This window comes from Juglans regia, chromosome 7, assembly GCF_001411555.2.
Source record: "Juglans regia cultivar Chandler chromosome 7, Walnut 2.0, whole genome shotgun sequence".
In the NCBI taxonomy this organism is placed as follows: domain Eukaryota; kingdom Viridiplantae; phylum Streptophyta; class Magnoliopsida; order Fagales; family Juglandaceae; genus Juglans; species Juglans regia.
In genome coordinates, this window is record NC_049907.1 from 26,170,144 (window position 1) to 26,194,584 (window position 24,441).

General features: G+C 36.7%; 1 long non-coding RNA gene and 1 pseudogene across 1 annotated transcript; one reads left to right on the forward strand and one right to left on the reverse strand.

Annotated features, from left to right (window-relative positions):
• Positions 1-24,441, forward strand: part of LOC108987330 — a 98,526-nt pseudogene that overhangs the window by 68,390 nt on the left and 5,695 nt on the right.
• Positions 6,120-6,316, reverse strand: LOC109020039. Its single transcript, XR_002000864.2, has 2 exons — positions 6,280-6,316; positions 6,120-6,159 (listed from the first exon to the last, which is right to left on the reverse strand). It is a non-coding gene; the product is annotated as an uncharacterized LOC109020039 (long non-coding RNA).

Sequence of the window (24,441 nt, forward strand, 5' to 3'; positions counted from 1 at the left end):
CTTAAAGTTTGTTGAACTTACAATCTTCTATTCTAAAGCCTCGTGTCATACATCTATGAAATTGAGAACCTCAAATATCCTACTCCCCAAATAGATCACCCGGACCATACCGTTCCTTTCAAACCTTGATATTGTAAAAGCACATCAGGTCGATAAAAGTTCAAGCTTACTCTGCTAAATATAACAATAGCGTTCTTAGTCGTACCATCTTCCTGCCATAACTTAATCCTTAACCTTCCAACGAAACGAACAAAATAAAATAAACTTAATAAGTAAAATAACGTAATTTCCATTCCAATAAAATCAAATCAAACAAAACCAAATAAATTCAATTTAAATAAAAACAATAATTTCCAATTAAACCTTTAAACTTTTCTGGTACTACACCCATGGTTTTTCTCATTCTTAGCCATATCTTTAACCAACTCATATAGTCATTCCTATAATCTCAAATTGTAAACCCAACATCGCTCTAAACTCCAGTACATCTTTAGAATCTAAACCTTAAATCTTAAAAAAAATTATCTCTTATAGTCCACAAAGTAAGTTTGTCGGATTTAAAATCTCTAAACCTCAAAATCTCAAAACTCAATCATAAAGTCTGCAAAATTTAAAACCTTAAATATTCGCAAAATCAGCTTTTATTGTATACAAATCTACACCTCAAATCTGAAGTTTCTCTCTAAACCCACGGATATCCAAAACTCAAATGTTTTTAGTCAGCAGAACCTCAAACCTATCTTTCGGTCAAACTTAGGTCAACTTCAAAAGCTAAACCTTAGATCATTTCCAAATCATGTCCTGCATCCTACAGAATAAGCTTACCGGATCTAAAACCTGATATGTTATAAAAATCATCTCTTAGAATTTGCAAAAATCTAAATCCTCAAATCCCATCAAAATCAATCACAAGGGTTTTTTTTTTTTTAGAATCTCAAACTTAAATATCCACATGATCATCCTTAAATTCCTCAAGTTCCTACACTGAAATCTTTACATCCTATGAACCCACAGAAATCTAAACCTCCAAGGGTTATAGTATGCAGAATTCAAACCTGGCTCTGATACCAAATGTAACGCCCCAAACCCTGTTGGTCTGGAGACTTACTACCTGTCTCTTAAGAACTTATTTTCCAACACAACTAAAATAAAACTCCAAAACTTTATTAGTAAAACTCAATATCAAGTGTTCTAAATAACCACATTGAAAACTCCACAAAGTCATTACTGCAGCTAAAATAAACTAAGGAGTCTGAAATCTCCCGGTAGTCATAAAAACCCAACCAATAATTTCATAAATCTTACTGAAACCCAAGATATAAATAAAACTCAAAGACATTATAACTAAGAACATCAGAATCAGAAGTCCTTCTTCTAACAACATCTCCTCAGCTTAAACACGTTCACCAATCTAATCCAGGTCCTCATTTGGACTCTCCACATCATCTGAAAAATATTATAATGATAGGGGGTGAGTTATCAACAATTCAGTAAGCAGAAGTCATATGCTAGCGTGCAAACATGAGCATTTACAAAGTATAGCATGCAGAACAAAATATTTTCCAGAATTACCATGCAGAATAGAACATACTTTCAAAAGTAACAGAGCGATGGTTTTAAGACAAGTAAAACCCATAATACTTTGGCATAACATAAACTGAGTATCATCATCAGATCCAAACAGAGCATCAAACAGAGCAGAGACCATGTTTCACCCCCGTGGTAGGGTTGTGCTAACCCCGGTGGCCAAACCAGGCAGAGAAAAGGTGAAATCTTTCCTTTATTCTTCTCAGAGTCCCGAGTGTGCACACAGGAAAGACCATAATAAAACCACTTTGTTTCCAAAGTGGGTGCACTCAGAAACAGAGAAGTTGGTACCAACCCAAGCAGAATAGAGCATAACAGAGCAAAGCAGAGACAGAGTTAGATACGAAAATCAGTACACCATGCCAAAGGTTTTCAGATGTTATATCAAAATAATACAGAATACCAAAACAGAATCAGACAGTTTACACAGGCTGAACACAAAAGCCAGAACATCTTTCTAAATAAAAGCACAACTTTTCATATTTTCAATATCGCTCTTTTTCTAGATTTTAGAAACCACATGACAGAATTTAGCTCATGTCCACACAATGCATGTCAGAACATATTTTTCCTTTTCTACACAGATTTCATGAGTATGCAAATAAACGACCGAGGTTGGTTTTGTTTTTCCCAAGTTCTCATTTCATCATAAAAATATACAAAGTTTTCAGAGAATCAACCTCAGTCTCAATAATTCGTGTAAGGCCTAGCATAGGAACCCCGCTTACCTGACTCATACAGCGCATTATCTATGACTTGAATACGATCTCTATCCGTCTCGTCACCTATTCATGAAAATAATATAAACTAAATATTAAAGTCCAACAACACAAAATTGGTCTTAGACAACTTAAGACCCAATTTCTAGACCATAATTTAGCAAGTTTAATCCAACTCAAACAACCAAATAACAATCTGGACAGCCTACACTTCGACCCAAAATATTCTATACCAATCTCAGTATTGTCCAATACAAGCATCAAAACCAATGTCAACTCCGATTATCACTAACTCACACTTATTTCAGCAGCTCATACTCCCAAGCAATCGTCAACAATTTAACCAAGACGACACTACACACTACTCTCTCTCCGTTCCCAACTCCACAACAGGAAAAAAAATATCTCAACACTTCTAGATGTTAAAAGGCCCCAACAAAACCCTTCTAAACATTTCCAAAACACTAAACCACTAATCCAAAAATATATTATTACTTCCTAAAATCACCAATATTCACCATGACCAACGTCAAACTCAAAACACCAATATTTAAACCTGAAACAGCCAACAAATTTCATAGCATAAACCAATCTCACACAAACCACTCCATCATCCAATCCAACCGATCCCCTTACTCCTCAGACTCAGTCTGGCACAACCAATAAATTCACAGTAAATATGAATTAGATAGAAATACATTTAAATCTCAAAAGTTCTTTGGAAAAAATACTTACAATGCTATAATATAATTTTTGAAAGATCACGGTGGTGCTAGAAGCGGCAACGCAGCAACAAAACAGTGCCAAATGCACTGTGGCCGTGGGTCTCAAAAACTCACTTTTGAACGGGTGTAAACGAGGACCCGAGATTGATAGGGTAGGGCTTAGGGATGTCGGTGAAGCTAGTGGTGGTGGTGGTTGGTCGTGGGTGGCGGCGCAGAGGGCGGTCGAAGTCTAAAATACCCAAAACGGAAATATTGATGGTGTGGCTTCACCGGTGACAGATCGGAGGTGGGGTTGGGTCCATTGAGTTGCTAGGAGGTCGAGGATGATGTGGTGAAGAGATGATGGCCGGAGGTGGCACGACGGCGGCACAGTGGCGCAAGGAATGCCGTGGCTTCATGTGTTTCGTGGAAGCTAACGGCAGCGCGGCTAGGGCTGGAAACTGGAGGGGGAGGTCGCCGGTGGGTGGGGGTGCTGGGAAGCCGGGCGGTATCGACCATTGCCGACGCACGGCGGCGCTGGGGTGAGAAGGAGGATCGGACGGAGAGAGAGAGGGAAGGGGGGTTGCGGCACGCGGGGAAAGACCAGGAAAAAAAAAAAAAAAAAAGAGAGAAAGGAAGAAAAAAGAAAAGAGGAAAAAGAAAACGTAGGGAAAGAAATGAGATCCAATCCTCACATCTTGGGTCACAAAAAATGATTCAACGGAGACGATTTTAAAATAGCAAGTGAAATAAAATAATTCAAATGCAGTGATTAAAATGAAAATAAATAATTAAATCCAACAAGAAGTTAATTTAATATGAAAAGAAAATTAAATGCATAACAATAATTAAAATTAAGGAAACATGTCGAATTTAATTTTCACAAATTAAAAATCATAAAAATAAACCCACTAAAATATGAAAATTTAAAACAAGATAAACTAATTTTAAATTAATAACAAATAATCATTCAATTAAAAAATGCACTAAAAATACGGGGTGTTACACTTTTTGATAGCGGCTTAGAAGCTTGAGGGAAGAAATGAAAAGACACTCAAAAGGGAAAAAAATCATAAGTAAACTGAAAACCAATGGATGATCAGCTAGTATCATCCACCTCCTCTTTCTACCATTTAACTACTGTTCCCCATGCTTTGGCACTAATCCATAAACCCCTTAGGGTTTTGGGTGAACTTCAATATAAGTACGAGTTTTTAGACGACAGATCTATATTTTAAGGTTAACTTCCATGAGGGAAACACTGGCGCAGAGAAACTCTGACCCATTGGGGGTAATGTGTCCCTATATTCCACTATGAGTTAGATTTTTCTGATCACATGCCCATATGAGGATTTGACATATAGAACCGTTGGAGATTATGCTTTTCCATTAACATGATAAGAAGGTTTCTCAAGCAGGGATCAATCTTTTACTCTCTCTGAGGTCTGAGCCACTTCTCTAGATGTTTTTTTTCAAGACGCAATTCCAAAGTTTGGCCATGAACAATCTGTAAAAGTCCAACTCGTCTTTGGAACTGTCGTGAGGCAACAAGAATTATGGAATAACAGCAACTAAATCACCTTAAACCCCCCCAAACAAGTGGGGCTGGAAAAAGAAAAGCAACTGCATGGGGCTTCGAGGAGGAATGAAGACTTTCAAAGAGAGTTCCATCATTTTATCCATGAGGCAATAAAGACTGATGAGTTCAAGGAGGAATGAAGTTCAATACTGGTTAAGTATGATCTAGTCGGTAATGATTGGCTGCAAAATCTTTACAGCCGACGGGTTACACGTTAATTAAGGAGTTAATTATAAGACTTTCAAAGAGACTCTTGTCATTGTATCCATGTGATAATAAAGACTGATGAGTTCGAAGAGGAATAAAGTTCAATATTGGTGAAATATGATCTAGTCGATAATGATTGGCTGCAAAATCTTTACAGCCAACGGGATAAAGATTAATTAAGGAGTTAATTATATGTCCAGATAACATCAATAAAATGAAATACAGTAAGTGAACAAAATTGATATTGCACATATATTTGCGGCAATAATATGGTTATCCAAAAATTAACGACATGGACGGAAAATATTACTAACCATTTGTGTCAACAAAATCTCGCTATAAATATTTTCGTGGTTGGTACAGGAATAAATTACTTTTTGTGGTAACAAAATATATTTGCTACCTGCACACAATATCACTAGAAATGTTGTTGAATTTTCTTGACACTAAATGATTGTATAGGACAAAAATATATGTTGGGGAATGCAAACTACATTTGTGGCGATAATTGTTTTTTTTTTTTTTTTTAACTACAATAACACCTTAGGGGGAAATGGCTTTTTTTTCCTACCATTTGTATTTTTGGCAGCGGATCGGATCCACAAAAGTGACAATATTTATCAGCTCAATTGAATGGGATATTTTCGATATTGAAATATAAATATCCCTGCAATATGCTTTTTGAGATGTGACATTTTAGCGTTGGCAAAAAATGAACAGAAGAACTTATTTGCGGCGATATGGATTCTGAGTACCGCAAATGACCATATTTATTGTAGTGAAATTGAACTATGACACCTAATACGCTTTGTGAGTACTAATCAAAAGAGAACAATAATATTGAATATTAGCTAAAACCAAGAGTTTAGGTCAACATTTTACAGATCGTATAGGTAAGGTAGCTAGAGAGGTTGACATGGGAGTTCATGCCTCCACAATCCACCAGCCAAGATCGATGCACATCATGATCAAGACATATTGTCTCCAGCCGGTGGGGGAGGGCTGGGGAGGAATTCTTGCTTAACACATAGGCTTTACTTATTGATGGCAACATAGTCCATATATATATATATATTCTCAGGCTCCTAATTTTCATGAAACAAAAACAGAAACGAAACAAAGAACCATCTAGATTGTGAAAAAACAAAAACATATATGTAAGCTGGCGCAGATTTTGGCCTGTGAAACTTTGAAAAATTATCCCTCTATCAACGGTCACAAAGGTCCTGACGCTATATATTAATGGTTCATCGAGCTCTTCCACATTCGGGGCAGTGGGCTTGCTTGCCGCCTGGTGAACCATGATAAGAACCTGCTATCTTATTTTCTTTGAATTTCCCGCCGCTGAGTCTTCCCCATACGCCTGCAGTTATTAAGAAAGTAGATTGCAGATCTAATAAGGGGATAAGAACACTAATTAAGAAGTAAGAAGATTCTAACTAAAAAACTAGTTCTATGGGAAAGAAAAGTAGTGAAACTTAACTGGCTGGGATATTGTTTGTTCTGGCTTCCGATATTGGTGTAAAATATGTAAAACAGAAACAGAGAAATTGAGAAATAGAAACAGAAACAGAGAAATTGAGAAATAGAGAACTTGAGAAAGAATTCAGAGATAATCAATGTGATTTCTCATTACAATGTATTGAATTTTCTCTTAATTTTTGGAGCTGTACATGACTACTATTTATATGCAGTAATTGGCAATGTAAGCCATCTGATCTGAATTAACTTTAACTAACTATTTTCAACTAACTTTAACTAACTGTAACTGACTTAACAACTTCTTCATCTCTTCTGAGTTTGGCTTCCCGTGACTTTAATTCTAATGATTCAATTTGCTCTTGTATATTCCAACACCCCCCCTCAAGAGGGGAATGGATATTGATCATTCCCATCTTGCGGATTAAATGATGAAAGTGTAGAGAACCAAGTGGTTTAGTCAGTATGTCTGCCAGTTGGTGTTTAGAGAGAATATGAATAATCTTGATCAGTCCTTCTTGCAACTTTTCTCGAACCAAATGACAATCTAGCTGGATATGCTTTGTCCTTTCATGTTGAACAGGATTTGATGCAATTGCAGAAGCTGGTTTGCTATCAGTGTAGAGCAGAACAGCTTGTGAATGGGGAATGTGCAAATCAGCCAGTAGATAGATTAACCATTGAATTTCACATGTGGTGGATGCTAGAGCTCTATATTCAGATTCAGCTGAGGATCGACTAACAGTTGGTTGTTTCTTTGACTTCCATGAGATGGGAGAGTCTCCAATAAACACTGTGAAACCAGTGATACTTTTTCTGGTGTCAATGCATCCACCCCAGTCACTGTCTGAATAAGCTTTCAAATGGAGAGAAGAGTCAGTTGACAGAAAGATTCCTTGACCTGGTGTTGCTTTGATGTACCTAAGAACCCTCTCAGCAGCTTGAAGGTGCTTGGTACTGGGATTAGCCATGAATTGACTTAATGCTTGTACTGAGTAGGAGAGATCAGGTCTGGTTATGGTAAGATACAATAGACGACCAACAAGTCTTCTGTATAATGCAGGGTCTGACAAAGGAGTAGATGAATCATTAGCACTAAGTTTTAAGGTAGATTCCATAGGGAAAGCCACAGGTTTGCAACCTGAAAAACCACTGTCTTGCAATATGTCCAAAGCATATTTGCGTTGGCACAAAGATATGCCTTTAGCTGATCTGGCCACTTCAATCCCCAAAAAATATTTCAAGTCACCCAAATCTTTTATTGTGAAAGAGTCATGTAAAAACTGTTTAATAGAAGCTACTTCAGCAAGGTTGTTAGAGGCAACGATAACATCATCAACATAGATCAAAAGTGCCATAAAACTTGTTGAATTGTGCTTGATGAATAAAGAAGAATCAGACTTTGCTTGTGTGAAACCAAACTGAAGCAAGGAAGATGACAGTTTAGAGAACCACTGTCTTGAGGCCTGTTTGAGACCATATAGACTCTTTTTGAGTTTGCAAACTCTAGGATCAGTTGGTGAAGAGTACCCTGGTGGCAGCTGCATGTACACCTCTTCATTCAAGTCTCCATGGAGGAAAGCATTGTTTACATCAAGTTGATGTAAATGCCAATGCTTAATGGCAGCAATTGACAATAATGTGCGTACTGTTGTCATTTTAGCTACAGGGGAAAAAGTGTCAAAAAAATCAAGGCCTTCTTGTTGAGTGTATCCTTTTGCCACCAATCTAGCCTTGTATCTTTCAATTGTGCCATCAGATTTATATTTAACACGATATACCCACTTACATCCTATAGCAGTCTTATTTGGAGGTAAAATTGCAAGGTCCCAAGTTTTATTTAACTCAAGAGCTTTAATCTCATCTGACATAGCAGTTTGCCATTGAGGATGTGAGTTAGCTTGTTTGAAAGTCTTTGGTTCGAAGGTAGAAGATAAAACAGAAGAAAAAACTCTATGTTTAGGAGACAGTTTTGTAGTAGAGAGAAAATGTGCAATAGAATATGGCTTACCTGGAGAAGGAAAACAGCAATTGAAAGATGCCTGAGATGCTGAAGCAGGCTTAACCATATTACCACAATAAAAGTTCTGCAAGTATGGGGGAGGATTCCTTACTCTCTCAGATTTTCTAATAGGTTCATGGTTGGTTTGGGAAATGAGAGGTGCAGCAATTTCAGAAGATGGTTTGGAAGATGTTGCAATCTGAGTAGGTATGGGATCTGATTCATGAGTTTTAGAAGGTATTGCAATTTGAGATGAGGGTAAGGTTTGAGGTATTGCAATATCAGGAGATGAAATGGAAGGTACTGTAATGTCAGAAGGTGAAATGGGAGTTATTGAGAAATCATATAGTGAAGGAAAATCAGGAAATACAAAGGGTGTGTGATTGGTGTTTGGTATGGAAGGAAAAACAGATTCATGAAATGTAACATTTCTAGAGACAAAGATTTTAAGAGTAAGAAGATCAAGCACCTTATATCCTTTGATATTAGGTGGATAGCCAAGAAACAAGCATTTTGAGGCTCTAGGTTGAAATTTTCCTCGATTGTTTTGGATTGTACTAGCAAAGCATAAACAACCAAAAACTTTGAAATAGTTGTATGCAGGTGGTTTTTGAAAGAGGAGAGTATAAGGTGTATTATTTTCTAGCACAGATGATGGAATTCGATTAATAATATGTGTAGAAGTTAATACACATTCACTCCAATATGATAAAGGTAATTTGGATTGAAAAAGAAGGGCTCTAGCTACATTTAACAAATGCTGATGCTTTCTCTCAACTCTGCCATTTTGCTCAGGAGTTTCTACACAAGACAGTTGATGAATCATGCCATATTTTTGATAGAGAGTAGGCATTTTGAATTCTTGGCCATTATCTGTTCTAAGTATTTGAATTTGGGTATTGAATTGAGTTTGAACATAAGCAATGAAGTTGATGAGTAAAGATCTAGTTTCTGATTTTGTTTTCATAAGATAAAGCCAAGTGAAACGTGTATGATCATCTACAATTGTAAGAAAGAATCTGTATCCAGAATGAGAAATGGTTGAGAATGGACCCCAAATGTCACAATGCACTAATTGAAAAGCTTTATTTGCATTGTTTTGTGATACAGGAAAAGATAGCTTCTTTTGTCGAGCTAGAGGGCAGATCTCACAAACATGATTATGAGAAGATTTTACAGTAGGATCAATGGAACTTATGATTTTCAATCTGTCAGAAGGAAGATGTCCCAACCGAGAATGCCATATGTCAGGACTGATGGTAGAAGTATTGGCCAAGAAAGAATTATTTGAGTCAGGTAATCCCTTCTGTGTGTTAGCAGGAAAATTAATGAGGTGGTATAGGCCAGCTCTAACTTCAGCAAGCCCAATCATCTTCCATTTGTTGAGGTCCTGCAAGACACATTTAGATTGAAAAAGAAACAAGGCAATAGAGTTCTCTTTAGTCAATCTTGAAGCAGAAATAAGATTGATATGAAAAGAAGGAACATAGAGAGCATTATATAGCACTAAATCAGAGGAGAGTTTGACAGTTCCTGTAAAACTAATAGGAACAGATTGACCATTTGGTAAATGGACTGAAGAGGGTTTGGAGGGTATTTTTATCGAAGTGAATAGATGGGGAGAACAGATCATATGATCTGTTGCTCCAGTATCCAATATCCAAGGACAGTTGTTGCTCAAAGAATTTGTAACCAAACAAGAGTTGAAGTGATTACCTGATGTGGAGGCAGTATTGACTGCAGAATTGGAATTAATGGAAGAGTTAGACAAGCTATTAGCAAGAGTGATCAGATTCTGTATTTGCTCTTGAGAAAAAGGTATGTTTGGGATGGTTGAGTTTTGCTCCAAAGAAGATGCACTGTTTGCATTGGGCAATCGTGTTGAATTAAATCTTTTTCCTCGAGGGCCTTTCCACCCTGGTGGATAACCTATGATCTGGAAACACTTGTCTGCAAGGTGGCCAGAGAATCCACAGTGAGAGCAGGTGATATCAGGTTTTTCTTTGAATTTGCTAAATTTAGAGACATTGGAAAGGATTTGTCTTGATGGTTGTGCAGCAGCCATAGCATGAGAATCAAGAGGAAGCCCTACTGCATTTGTCAAAGATCTTTGACTTTCTTCTTGTAGTAACAAAGAAAAGACTTTCCCCATTGAAGGTAAAGGAGAAAGAAGCAGTTGACTTCGAATAGCTGAATAAGATTCATGTAAACCAATCAAGAACTTCATCACATAGTCAGCTTGTTGGCGATCAGCAAGATTCTTTAAAATGGCACAAGTGCAAGTATTCAAGATTCCACAATTGCACTTAGGAAGAGGCCGATAGCTAATGTATTCATCCCATAAAGTTTTGAAATCACTAAAATATTCAGTGATTGAGTTTGAACCTTGAGAAATAGAACTTAAAGATTTCTCTAATGTAAAAACTCGAGGGCCATCACTTCGAAGGTATCTAACCTTTAGTTCATCCCAAATATCATAAGCAGTATTGAAATAGAGAAGACTTCCCCGAATTTGAAATAGGTATCTAACCTTTAGTTCATCCCAAATATCATAAGCAGTATTAAAATATGTAAAACAGAAACAGAGAAATTGAGAAATAGAAACAGAAACAGAGAAATTGAGAAATAGAGAACTTGAGAAAGAATTCAGAGATAATCAATGTGATTTCTCATTACAATGTATTGAATTTTCTCTTAATTTTTGGAGCTGTACATGACTACTATTTATATGCAGTAATTGGCAATGTAAGCCATCTGATCTGAATTAACTTTAACTAACTATTTTCAACTAACTTTAACTAACTGTAACTGACTTAACAACTTCTTCATCTCTTCTGAGTTTGGCTTCCCGTGACTTTAATTCTAATGATTCAATTTGCTCTTGTATATTCCAACAATTGGAACCAATTCAACCGAAATTAAGAGAGAGATGAAAAGGATGAGAGATAAGGCCTTTTGAACCATCTTGCTGCTCCTCACACTCCTCATCTCTTGAAAAAACACAAAAGAGGTGGAGATATTATATAGAGTCTCATGTTTTTATTAATGTACCAATATTTCTACAAATTAATAGCAGAGACTGACGATATTATTCAAAGGACTTTTAGGTCAGAAAAAAGAGAAAAGAGTAAAAGTAAAAGAAGACGACATGAGATTGTTGATTTAGAGGGGAAAACCATGTCAAGGAGTACGAAACTTGACTAGCTTTTGGAAACGACACCATGCCAGCCAACATTGACTAGACATGCAGAGTGCAATTAATTACTAGGCAATCGGCCAGCATCACCCACGTACAAGCCCCAGGAGACCGCTAAGGGCCACTACCCAATACTCTTGGTCATAATCTGTTTTAATTTGATCGACCCACGTACACGGAACCTGCATATAAGGGCACTCTATATATAATTGCCTTTTGTGCAGTACTGCTTTTTCAAGAGATTCATGCTTTTTCGTTGACAATATTGGTTTAGTGTTGGTTAGAATTTGCTTGGACCAGATCTTACAGAGCGCATTCATAGTAGTTCGACTTTATATATGTTATTTTGATCTTTTCCAAGATTAGGTTAATAATAATTAATTGCACAGAATTGACTACACTTTTGGAATCTTCTTACGTCAATGCGTACATACATGCATGACTTTATAACATATATATAAATATATATATATATATATATATATATATATATATATTCTATGACTCGAAGAAAAAAATAACGTTGAAAATTAAGAAGTGTGGCAAATTATTAATCAGCATCGTGACTTACAAATTTAAACAGAGAAAACTGTATGTAAATATATAGCTAGAACTTCTAACTAATTTGGCTCCTCTATTGTAATATTCTTCTTTGTACGACTACACTTTTCCTCGAACTCGTAGTAGTTATCCTTTTGCCACCATTCCTTAATTAATAAATTCTGTTACGTATAGTCACTTCTTATGTTTATTCTTTGAGTATTTTAGTGATGTAATTGGCTGCATTATGTATTTTATATTTAAAAAAAAATAATACAACCAATCACATCATCAAAGTGCACAAAGAGCACGTAAAAGTAACCGTATATAAAATTTTTGTTAATTATATGATCTCCTCAATCGTTAACAACATCTTAAACAAACAAAAAATCTATTTATAAGTCTTATTTGTTACATAACTAACACATCGTTGAACTAGCTAGATTTGCAAAAAATGATTGGTATTTTAATTTTTTTTATTAAATGTTAATAGGTTCCACTATAATTAATGTATTAACACACCAATTTATGTATATATAGCAAAACTCATATGAAAATAACACTTCGATCGGCACAATTTGGAAATTGATTATAAGTTGGGGAAATCAAAGTACTAATGCGTACTCATTTCATAACATAAACACACTACAAGAAATACTCTGTTTTCCCACGATTTTTCCCTCCATGACTACCGCTAGTGGGAAATAGTGAGATTATGGCACAAAACCCTTTCGACGCAATAAGTTTTGCCAGATAGCATGAGATTTCCTGCGTTGAGTGAAAAGTTGTGGCGAAAAACAACCTTTGGCGACGATATTTCATTTGTGTTAAAAGGTCGTAGGAATTACTAATTTCTAAAACTAATACAACCCCGTATTGCACTTCTAATTGCTTCGCAATTTATACTCCAAGAGCCCTCAACTAGCGATTTCCCTTTCACCTTGCAACCTCACTGCCGACAGTGGTTTCCTTGCGTCGCCGCCCTTCGACGTCCACAAGACAACTGATAGTTGCCGCCCTGTTCAACCTCACTGCTGCCAGTTCTCGCCACTCACGACTAGGGCGTTGATTACTTTCAACTCCCCTAAAAGGTGATTTCTCTTTCAAATCTTTGCCTATTGATGATTTTTCTTCTTAAATCTCTGTCTCTCCCTCTCCCCCTTGGTAAATCTCTCGCCTATCGCTGCCTCTTCTATGTGTGTGTATCTCTGGTTCATGAGCCCGGTTTCTTCTTCACAGTTTTTCATTGTCTTTGTTTAGCCACGAATATACATAATTTCGACAAATACTTGCATCTCATTAATTACGTTCTGATCCCTTATGAATCCAACTCTTTTAACTCCTACATTTAGATTCATCGCCTTTAAATTTAGGATGTTATGTGTTAAATTTGGATTTGTTTTTGTATTTTTACCCCTTCAAGGTGTCACAACCCCGCCCCAATCCTACGACCGGGACGTGGTCTCGACAATTGGCCTTTTCTTCCCTTTTCATTAATAGTACTATTTTTACTATGCATTTTTTTTTTCTAAAAGGGATGGACGTGAACATGTCGTGCATGTACACTGCGTTTCCAGTTTAAAAGTCAACACCAGATAAACAATCTGTTTAAGATTCTAATTAAAGGACTCTTAGAGTCCATCATCCATCATCAAAACATACCAGTTCTAATAAAAAGGGGACTCAGTTCCCATAACACATACAAAAAGGCATTTAACCTTCCTATGTGGGGTTACCATTACCCTACCATAGAAAATACACCGTTACCATCACCCCACCATAGTACTTACACCGTTGCCCAAAGGCATATTGTTTTAAAGTCAAACCAACAGAACGTCCCAATATGGGACCCATAATAAAAACATAAAGAAAACATAATCATTGTCCTCCAAATCAAACCAACCGGGAACTCTAAACCTCAGCCCCTCCCTCCTCAGCAGCACCCGGCACCACAGCCTCATCGTTCATACCTGGATGTTTAAAATATAAACACAAAGTGAGTCTAATACTCAGTAAGCAGTACACCATGCCGTTAACTTAATAATCACATAATCTTTTCTTTTTGAAAACATGCATATATAAACGTTTGCTAGTTCTTGACAATGCTTTCATGCATAAACAATTAAAGAATAACTATACTTTCATGCATCATTGTACTTCATGCTTAACCGTACCTTTCATGCATAACTTTACTTTCATGCTTAACTGTACCTTTCATGCTTAACAGTGCTTTTCATGCATAAACTGTACTTTTCATGCTTAATTGTACCTTTTATGCTTAACAGTACTTTTCATGCATAAACTGTACTTTTCATGCTTAAACATCCCTAAGAAATGACTTTACTTTATATTTCACTTTCTTGGGCCAGTACACACTATTACGCCCCGTGTGTTGGGATTAGCGGTCTTTTGGACCCGGATTTCACCAGCGGCCACAGGTTGGAACCCCTTTTATGGGGGTAGCACTGGATGCACTACCAGTACCACTTACCCGGCATTGCCATCTGCCCATTCTTTGGTACCCTTTCATTCATATGGCCATTACGTACGTTCATGCTTTTAGTTCTTTTCTTTTCTTTCTTTTTAGTTAAACATTTTCATTATCTTCCTTTAGTCCAAATGCAAATGCTTTTTACTTAAAAAGTGTTTCATATCATGTTACGTATAAGTAAGGCATAACTATTTAACAGAGAGCATGCATAAAAGTTTCATGATGCATTACCTTACATACACACAATTGTAATCAATAAGATACTTAACAGGGGCTACCAAGGAAGGCTCGTACATAATATATACATTTATTCTTTTATAAGAGATCATGCACAAAGAGAGAGATATTCTTTCATAAGAGAGCTTTGTGTGTAAGGAGCATGGTCATAGCTACTTACCTCGAGGCTTTATAAGTAGAGTCTTTAAATCTTGAAATTACACTCCTATTCAATGAAAGGAAATAACATATTAAAATTCATTTCACTAAAGACTTTGCTACCCAATAGCCATACATGCTCCCTTAGATTGCAAAAATGGAATTAAGGCGTCTTCCTTACTCGTTAAACTACTTACATGGCATAAGTCAACCCTTAGTATCCTCCTTCCAATATTTAAGAAACTCACATATTTTTCTAAAACAAATACTAATAAAAGATACAACTCTTGGCAGCTTAAAGGTTTCTAAATAAGCTTACTAGCTTAGGTTTAAAACTCTTGATGGCTTACTTAGGCCATAACTTGAGAAAACATGTTTGAAAATCATAAACTTTAACTCTATAAATTAACAATTAAAGACATGAGTTTAACAAAAGTAAAACATGACTTAGACTCAAGAAAACATAAGAAAAGGGACTATAAAATTCTGCCTTGGGACACTCGGCTGTTATACACACCAAGACAGGACATACACACACACGGCTTAGGGCCATAAAACAGAACACACACACAAGCACAACTAGATCCATGAGACAGAACACACACACAGCTAGACTCATGAAACAGAACACTCAAACGGCTTAGGACCATAAAACAGAGCATATACATACACACAACTCGAATTCACCAAAACATGGCATGACCCACGGCAAGACAAAACTCAAGGTGCTCGGTTTTAAACCAGAAAATTTAAGTTTTCGTTTACTACCAAGTAGAGCAGTTAAATGAGAAAACAAATGAGGAAATGTCTCTAGAAATTACCACATAGTACTCGGCTAACATAAAATCCGAAAACCCCCAATTTGCAAGAAACTCATGGAAGGATTATAATACCTGTTTGGGTCCTTTTAGAAGCCACGGAAACACATGCAACGAGAAGAGGAAGAGAATCCGAAATATTTGGGGCTGGAACACAACAGAAATTTCTGAAGAAAAGAACCCTAGGTTAAACCCAACATCCAAGATTCCAAATCCAGAATTTAGAGCTAAAGAAATCCACTTACGGGGTCGATTCCCATGAGGATCTTCGATGTAAAGCTTGGGTTCACAACTGAAAGGGATCAGCTTGAAGAAATGAGAGGAATCGCACGGGTTAGTGGAAATCGAGAGCCTCTCGTACGCAGGAAGAAAGCTTATGGAAATTACTTCCTTTGTTTACTTTGGGGACCGACGTGTAATAGGAGGAAATGAGAGTCAAGTGACTTGTTGAAGAAGCCGACGGTTTCACTTAGAGAAAAGTGAATTGATTAGTCAAAGCTTGTCTTACAAGCCAAAGGATGGACGGTGGGGAGGGATTCAAGCATAGGAGGATATTTTCTCACCTACCCATCCTATGGTTGAAAAGGTTTGGGGTCATATTTTAATTAGATAAAAGTAGAGGACTTAAAGAAAATATCTTAAGGTCTTAAAACAACCCACTTTAAAAATAAAGACACACCCATCTTAAAATAAATAATAACATAATAAAATTCTTTGTTTCAAAATATTTAACTTAAAATATTAATAAATGACGTAAAAACCTATGTAGTAAGATTCGGGTATTACACAAGGTGTGGTCGGTTTGTGGTTCGTAAAATAGTTTGAATTGATTGGATTCATGAGTTTGGGAGACCAACATATACATTTGGTTGACATCAAATGTATTGACAGTCTTCATGTCTTTACTCACAACTTATTAGTCCATTTCTATGCGTGCATGTGTCTCATAAGCTTTGTTTGTCATATGATCTTCTATGCTGTGTAATATTGAAATGATAGAGCTCTTTTGTAATAATTAGGAGAAGAACCTAAAGCTTTATAGAATTAGCTAAATTTGTGGAATGTTTAGCCAGAAGACTACATGATCCATGCTTCAACATCATTCTTATTCATTATTCATTATACATGTATCACATTGCTGTGTAAATGCTGGAATTATGGTTAGTGCCTTATGTGGATGACGGGCCAACCCTCATTAGTCAGCTGTTATGCAGTTTCGTATACTAGTGGAATATTTATGTGCAAATTTTCTTCACAGCACAGAGAAAGAGTCCTAATGGAAATAAAAAAACTCACATGTTCAACACCTATCTTTTATTGCCATTCATCTATTTTATTGTAGTTATTTATATAAATTGTAGGGGGGTCAGTTTAGTTGGGCAGGTTCCAATAAAAAATTAACAAGTCAGGCCTTTGAAACTCATTTCTTACAGCCTTTCAGTTCTTCACAACACAAATAGTACATTCTTCACAGCCAAACAGCCTTTTAGTCCCTTTTTATTTTATTCTTTATTGTTTTAATATATAATTTTTAATTAGTTTATATTAAGCTAAATACACTTTGGTCTTTTCTGTTTTGATAGCGGTACTACTTACGCTCTTCTCTTACACATCGTCCATCTCAACAGGTATGACCTATTTGACTCCACACCCATTACCTTTGTTACGTTTTTGTAATAAATTTTCTTTAGTACCCAATTATCATGATCTGCAATAATAAACAACATTTTGCATTGCTAGTCTTGTATTGTTGTTTTTCATGTATGAATTGCTTTTTTTGTACTTGAATATGGTTGCTTTGTTTGCTTATATTACAAACAAATACTTGAATTTTCTGCTTTGTTTGCTCATGTCATATTTCATCATGTTGTCTTTAAATATGTAGAAACTGACTATGCTAATTATCCTTTGGGCTAAGTTATGCAATAGGCTAAATTTAGCCATTATTCGAAGCATGACAACATCCCAAAATACAGTCACACAAGCCTTATTATGTAGTAGGCTAGATGTTGTGATTAGGTGGGGTTGGAGGGTTGTTTAGTGTGCATATTACCTACTAGTTAAGGGGAAAAGCTTAGGGAGATGGCCTGATTAATTATTATGCAGTAGGCTAGGTGTTGTGATCATATATAACCTGATGTGCGAGTATGCTAAGAATTTGAATGTGTGCTCCAAAATTTCATTGATTTAATACATAATCTAGTTTTTATGAACATAGCCGTGCTTATTTGCTAGGGTCTTCGTGTTGGTGTCAACTTGGCCTTGGCCATTGCTCTATACAACATTTCAGATCTGTGTATTCTCTGTAGGTATAGTTCATTTATATTGCATAAAGTGATATTAGTTCTTTCGGATGCTTGCACTTGCGATGAATACCAAGAATATTCAACTTCCAACTGCTCTCAAATTATGGATTTTTTTTTTCCCAATAAGTAATAAATTTTATTCAAAGAAATAGGCATAAGCCCAAGTACACATGATGTATACAAATGATATGCGTACAACTTTCAGAAACAAAAAAAAGAAAACTGCCACCATAAAGCTAAAACAGATGCAGAAAAATTATCCACCATTATAGAAGCTTTAGCCCAAGAACTCAAAGTACTCAAGAAAAAAACCCTAATATCTCCCAAAGAACGTTCTCTATCTTTGAAGCATCTCCAATTTCTTTGGAGCCAAATGCACCACATAAGACAAGGAGGAATCATTTTCCAAACACTCATCGCCTTCCAACAGCTCTTCACACCCTTCCACCCTACCAATAAATCCACCACTTCCCTGGGCATAACCCAATGTAATCCTATCCAACTCAAAGACACAATCCACAAGAATCTTGTCACTTCACTGTGAAGGAAAAGGTGATTTTTTAGATTCTCCATCCCTTTTGCACAAAACACACCAATCTACAATAGAAAAACCTCTCCTTCTAAGGTTTTCAGCAGTCAATACTTTGCCCAAAGAAGCCACCCAATAGAGAAAAGCAACCTTAGAATGAACTTTCACTTTCCAAATACTTTTCCAAGGGAATACACAACTACTATGGCTTGACAAAGTTCTGTAATAAGATGAAAATGCCACTATGCAGGGACAGCAGGAATCCACACCATACAATCCTCTCTATCTTGGACCAGTTTTGAGCTGTAAAGTTTAACCAACAGAGCCTTCACTTCATCCACTTCCCGATCATTAACATCCCTTTTAAAAATAACATTCCATTCAACCTTATTGTTACTACTGCAAACAAATCACCTACAGCTGCATTTTGATCCCTTGCAATTCTTAAAAGGGCAGGAAATTCTAGCTTAAGAGCGGTATCCCCACACCATAGATCATGCCAAAAGAGTATCCTCTTTCCATCTCCCATCTTCAATCTGAAATTATTGGAGAAGGAATCCCAACCTTTTCTTATAAATTTCCACAAACTAACCCCGTAAACTCCACTAGATGCTTTAGAACACCAACCTCCCCACAAACTTCCATATTTCACATCTATCACATTTTTCATCAGACCTTTGCTCTCCAATTGATATCTCCAAAGCCATTTCCCAACTAAAGCTTTATTAAAAACCCCTAATGCTTTAATCCCGAAACCACTGTGATCCAACGGTTCACAAACCTTCTTCCAACTAGCCAAATGATACTTCTTTTCCTGAGCTATGCCTCCCCATAAGAAGTTTCGATATAAACTCCCAATTCTCATTTCAACATTTTCCGCAAGAAGAAAAAGAGAAAGGAAATAGGTGGGCATGTTAGACATAGTACTTTTTTATAAGAGTGAGTCTACCCCCCTTAAACCAAAAAATCCTCTTCCATCCAGCTAACCCCCTTTCAATTTTTGGACCCCAAAGGATGTCCAAGATACCTCATAGGCAATGAAGAGATTCTGCACCCCAGTAAGTCAACCAAATCTGATAAAATTCTGAACATCACCCATAGGAACAATTTGGGACTTTGATCAATTAACTCTTAACCCCAAAGCAGCTTCAAAACACAGCAAAAGTGCTCTTAAAGCACATATATTATCCTAATCAGGCTCACTAAAAAACTGGGTATCATAAGCAAATAAGAAATAAGAAATCTTTAAATTATTCCTTATCTCATCAACCACAAAACTGGACAGAAAATTACCCTTCACAGCCTTCTCAATCATTCTACTCATGGCATCCATGATCATAAGAAAAAGAAAAGGGTACCCTATATCACCTTGCCTCAAGCCACTAGAAATACATAAGAAAACAGCGTTCTCCATTCACCAATTAATATAGAATATGTAAAGCAATCAAAGAACCCCCATGAGATAAGGTTTAGTGAAAAAAACTAGCTTTTTCATGAAGTTTCCTTTAGTATTGATATGTAGAACAAGGCAAAGTAGAGACCCTTCTGTATTCTGGCTAAAATCAATAAAATTTTGGTTTCAATTTCCCTTGGTTTTGGAAACCAAACCTGCCTTCGCATCGATTAATTACTATTTATTACCAATTACATTTCATTCTGTCCTTTTTTGGCTTTCCAGGGTGTTGCTGTTGCAATTGACGTTTATTTTGCAACACAGAGGTGAGACTCTTTAAAGGCAACTTTGCTTCAAGTTATTGAAACTATTTATATTCAGTTATCTACGCCATATATTTTCTTTTCTCGATTTTGAATATTTATTTTTTTGCCTATGTTGCAATGCATAAACCAAACTCAAGATATCATCCCATATGCAATTATTGATACTTTATCATAAATATATGACAAGTGTTTAAAAGAGTAGCACTGATGTTAGTATGTGATGAGAATTTTCTGTAGAAATCATGCCATGGACATTATAGTTTCCAGATTTAACAATGTCCCCATTTTTTCTTTTAACATTCTTGTCATTCATATTGTCACCTAATTTATGAAGCTATAGTAAAGTAATACCCATCACCTATGTGAGGATTAAAATCATAAAATGGTTGTTTCCTCTACAACCGGCACCTAATGGCAAGCATTCGAATTGGTTACGCGATTTGTAGTTTTGCTGAGCCCTTGGTGTTATAGTTGTAGGTATGGAAACTTGTGTTTTTGTGTATAAAAGCCAAAGAAGGCCTTTCTTTCTGCTTTTGAAATAATAGAAAACATCAATTTGAGTGAAAAGCCTTATTTTAACTAATAGATGTGATGTTTCTGAGGTTTAAACCTCGGTGTTGAAGGTTTTGCGCCAGATACAGTGTGCGCTGCTCATTTGCAAAAGAAACACAAATTTTTTAAATTTGTCTATTTGGCCTCGATAACTAAACTATTGGATGTTTTATTTGTAGCCTATTTATTCCCAAATAGCTTGAGTCCTGAAATTCTGATGACCCTCTTTGTCAACACCCACATTCACGCGATTGATGAAGTCTTGGTGTATTGAATAATTAAATACTTTCCTTCTCAACGAAAAAACTTATACAGAATATTTGTTGCCCCGTAAATTAATACGGTTTTCTGTTGAGGTTGTAATTTTTATTAATGCACCGAAAACCTCTCCCTAACTGGTCCCTCTAGACTTTAATGCATGGTTCCCAACCCTTGGGAATCCACTTCGGAATTGTCTCTCTTGTTGTATTATTAATATTTATAATTTATATTAATAATGTACATGATATTTTATTACTTGTTGCAAGCAATTTCTTTTAACTCTTGATACTTTGCATATATATATATATATGCAAATATAGGCCATGACCTCGCCTATATCATGTATAAAGCAGAAGTTGTTCTTAACTCTCTTAATTTCTATGTGTTGCTCATATATATTCTCTTAATTTCTTTGTGTTGCTCATATATATTCTCTTAATTTCTTCGTGTTTCTCATATATATGTGACAACTGGAAATTACTAGGAAAGTAGCTAGGAATGTTAAATTGATTGACAAATGGTCATCTGTTTTTCCTTGTAAGAATTAATTGACCAAAGTTCAATACAAATTAATATATGTTAAGTTGGAAGTAGAGAGTTGGGCATATCATCAAGAGACTCCTTACAATCATAACACTACTTACCCATCTGGCCTACAAGCTGCCCTTCAAACAGTTTTTTACCTTGAATACTCTGGTGATTTCCTTCAACTAGTTTTGTGTTAACCCATTATAATAGTTCAGGGGTATTTTTAGTCTACCAAGAATTTCCTCATATCCTTATTAACTTGTACAATTCCCTGTGACTCAACCAGATGGATAAGGCTTGGATGCATATTGAAGATAGATTGCGTTCGAACGAATACGCAATTGGCGTTAAACAATTCATAGATATGGCGAAGGTCCATGCACCGGGTAAAGAATGCATAAGGTGTCCATGTAGGAGATGCCGAAATCGAACTTTCCATCCTATTGCTATGGTTGAGGATCACTTGTTCATTGTAGGTATTGATCCATCTTATATGGAATGGATATTCTATGGTGAGGAGGAAACTTTGCTAGACGCCACATTTTCGGATGAAGAAAGTGATGATGCCTATAGCTACAATGACTACATTGATGATGTAGACGAGATGTTAGATGACATCCGTGTGGGATCCTTCATGGATAATTCTGGTAGAATACCTAAAAATTCTGACGCAGGGCCTTCACGACACACCTCTGATACTCCAATACACCCTAACTTCGACGAGTTGCTAGATGACACAAGAAAGCTACTTTATCCAAACTGCACAGAGTTCTCAAAGCTATCATTCATAGTCAAGTTGCTTCTCATAATGACAATTGGTGGTTAGACTGTGAAGTCTTCTGACATGGTTATAAAGCTTTTGTAAGCAGCATTTCCACATGCTCTATTCCCTGCCTCATATAACGAGGCTCACCGCTTACAACGTGGTTTGGGCTTCAGTTATACAAAGATACATGTATGTCCAAATGATTGTGCCTTGTTCTGGAAGGATCATGCTGATAAAGATGAGTGCCCTAAATGTAATGCATCTAGGTGGGCCTCAAGCACAACTAACCAACAGAGGATACCTCAAAAAGTCCTTCGATATTTTCCTTTGAAGCTGCGGTTGCAAAGGTTGTTTATGTTAAAGAAGATTGCCCAAGCCATGAGATGGCATGTAGAAGAGCGTGTTGACGATCCCAACTTCATGAGACGTCCAACTGATTCTAGGGTATGGAAAGACTTCGATAACAAACATGATTGGTTTGCCCAAGATCCTCGTAATGTCAGACTTGGTCTAGCAAGTGATGGGTTCAACCCATTCAATAACATGAGCAAACCGTACAGCATTTGGCCAGTGCTACTTATGCCTTACAACTTGCCCCCTTGGTCATGCATGAAAGATCCATACTTGATGATGTCATTGTTAATCCCTGGACCAAAGGCACCGGGAAATGATATTGACGTGTTCTTGCGTCCCCTAATAGATAAGCTGAGAGAATTATGGGAAGAGGGAATTCGTACATATGATGCATACAAACGAGAGTTGTTTCAGCTGAGGGCAGCATTGCTCTGGACCATCAATGATTTTCCTGCATATGCAAATCTTTCAGGCTGGAGCACAAGGGGTAAGATAGCATGCCCTACATGTAACTTAGAAACAGATTCATTGTGGCTTGTGCATGGCCGAAAACATTGTTATATGGGTCATCGTAGGTGGTTGGTGCCAGATCACAGTTGGAGAAGAAAAAAAAAATGCTTTTAATGGTAAGGAGGAACATCGTCTCCAACCTATAATGAAAGCGGGACAAGCTTTAATGGAGCAATTACATGAGGTCTCAAACATGCAGTTTGGTAAATCAACAAAGAAGAGGAAATGTACGCCCAATGAACTTAATTGGACAAAAAAAAGTATCTTCTTTGAGCTTCCTTTCTGGTTAGATTTGGAATTGTGACATAACTTGGACATCATGCATATTGAAAAAAATATTTGTGATTCATTCCCGGGAACCTTGATGAATATTGAAGGCAAAAGTAAGGACACCGCCAATGCGCGTAGGGATTTGGAAGATCTCGGACTAAGGAAAGAATTACACTTACAGCATGATGGTAATCATACTTCTATGAGTCTTGCATGTTACATGCTAAATGTTACTGAGTGAAGGAGTTTTTGTGCACGTCTGTCAGAAGTCAAATTTTCGGATGGTTTTGCCTCAAATATTGCCCGGTGTGTCAACGTTACTGAAGGAAAAATCATGGGAATGAAGAGCCATGATTGTCATATCTTCATGCAATATTTGTTGCCGGTTGTTATTGGTGGGTACCTACGACCCGATATTAGGGGACCTTTAATAGAGTTTTGCTCCTTTCTCAAAGAATTATGTTCACGAACACTAGACATAACAGTGTTGAAACGGCTTCAAGCTAATATCCCCATCATTTTTTGCAAATTAGAAGTGATATACCCACCTGCATTTTTTGATATCATGGTGCACCTTGCCATTCATCTGCCAGATGAGGCATTGCTAGCAGGACCTGTTCGGTACAGGTGGATGTACCCTTTCGAGAGGTATTTGGGTAAGTTCAAGTGGTATGTTAGCAATAGAGCCCGTCCAGAAGGCTCAATTGCTGAGGCATATGTTCATGTCAAGTGCCTGATATTTTGCTCTATGTACCTTAATGATATCGAGACTAGACATAACCGAGAGGAATGAAACAGTGACTTCGTTGGGCAAACCACCCGAGAGCCAAGTTTATCGATTTTCAACCAAAAAGTTCCCCTGTTAGGGGCAACAGGAATCACAAAATTACCCGACGCACTGTTGGCCAAGGCCGAGTGGTACATCCTTAATAATTGCGCAGAGATTGAG